Consider the following 2,052-nt stretch of genomic DNA (forward strand, 5'->3'; position numbering starts at 1 on the left):
TATATATATATATATGTATACATAAATACATGCATATAGGTCCTCTCTCTCTCACACACACTCATTTTATATGTGTACGCATACATATATGAATGTATACATACGCATGCATATTTTTTCCGGTGAATTTATTCACAGACTTGCAAAATATACACCTATACATAAGCACAAACGTACGTACGCACATGCATACACGCCTATGTGTGTCTTGACATATCGGCTATATAACTAACTGCCTCAGCACAAATCTTGAGCAGCTTGAATGAGCTTCACAAAACCAGAAAGGTGACGATTATTTAGAATATTTCAATTGCTAATTGTTTACTTAATTGTCAAAATATGTAAAATATTTAAGAAATTTTACCAATGATGTGTATGCACGTGTTTTGTGTATGTGTATCCATAGAGACACCGCACGCGCAAACACACGCGAAATACACACACACACGTGGAAAATGGCCATCTGCGAACGATATTCCACGTATAGACACCACTGAAAAGTTACGATGCTGTGGCTTTGTCTGAGAGAAAAGTTGCTTTGAGAGACGGATCTTAAAAGCAAAATATATAACGGAGTGTGGCGAACATTTTCCCTGTAGTAACTCACGTGAGCGTTAGACGCATTTCAGCCTTTTTGGGCTTTATCAGTGACCACCTGCTTAGAAGAAATCTCTCCATTTCGATATACAGAGAACAGTAAATAATACTTTCACTGTCATTGTGGGAAAAATGCCCAAGCTGGAGAAAACTCGGTGTACTCTGTTGAAATAGCATCAAATCACAATAGCCATCAATGTATCATACATAACGTATATACACTATTGAATACGATTTATGTATATACATAACGTATATACACTATTGAATACGATTTATGTATATACATAACGTATATACACTATTGAATACGATTTATGTATATACATAACGTATATACACTATTGAATACGATTTATTGTGTATGGGTTTAATTGTGTTTGCATATATGTTTCCACAACAACTGTATCTTTTCCTTTATGAGTTATAACTTCCTCCTACTATATTCTCCCTACTATATTTTATTCTCTCATCGTAACTATATACCAAAATGGCTCTTCAAGGTATTGTTCTCTGCAACCTCGCTATCTCATTCAGTCATCGTAATTGTATCTCTATAGATATGCTGTTATTCAAACAATTCTATTGTACCAGATATTGCATTTATTTGTCTTCCTGTCCATACTCTGATTTTTAGAGTCATCTTGTTTTATCACCTTCTCACAGAACCTTCATGTTTAGTTGTTTCTCTGCTTTCCACAATCAACATTTCGGCTTGATTTTCTCGCTATAACACGAACAAGTAATGTGACGAAAGTCACATTATACTCAACACTCCTCGCTGCAAAACTCTTTTCCATTCTTCTGAACTTCATATTGATTGGTTTTTACTCATGCAGATTATCAATAATTTCCAAGAAATCCAAGAAACCAAGAATTTATTACCGAAAGAACGAATAATAGGATGTGCAAAAACGTTAAAAACAAAAATTAAAATAAAAGAATTAAAATCCTGACATTTGCGTTTCCTAATAATTGATTATAACTAAGATTCGGCTAAGTTAAAATATCATTGATGTTGAAGATTAGCGTACCAAAATAACTACAAGATGCTTTCAGTATTGAATAGTTTTTGTTCTTTAAACACCGGAATTATGTTCATTAGCTTCTTTCTTTGAATATAAACACACACTCTATCACACACGCACGCACCCATACCTACGCACGCCGCGCACATATATGCATGTATGTATGTATGTTATCAATCAGTTTCATTTCTGTATTTCTTGTCCATAGAGAAAGAGCCGGACTCTAACATAGATTCAAGGCTCCTTCATTGGAACTTTTATCAACATCATCTAGGTATTTGTGCATATGTGTGTGTGTGCAGTATTTGGTGTTAGTGTATGCGCAGATTTGTATGTTTGTTTTATGGATGCGTTTTGATGTCTAGATGCATGCATATGTATTCATGTGCTAAATTTTTGGAAAGTTTTACATATCTTTACAGTTCCA

The sequence above is a fragment of the Octopus bimaculoides genome, chromosome 4, assembly GCF_001194135.2.
Source record: "Octopus bimaculoides isolate UCB-OBI-ISO-001 chromosome 4, ASM119413v2, whole genome shotgun sequence".
Taxonomy (NCBI): domain Eukaryota; kingdom Metazoa; phylum Mollusca; class Cephalopoda; order Octopoda; family Octopodidae; genus Octopus; species Octopus bimaculoides.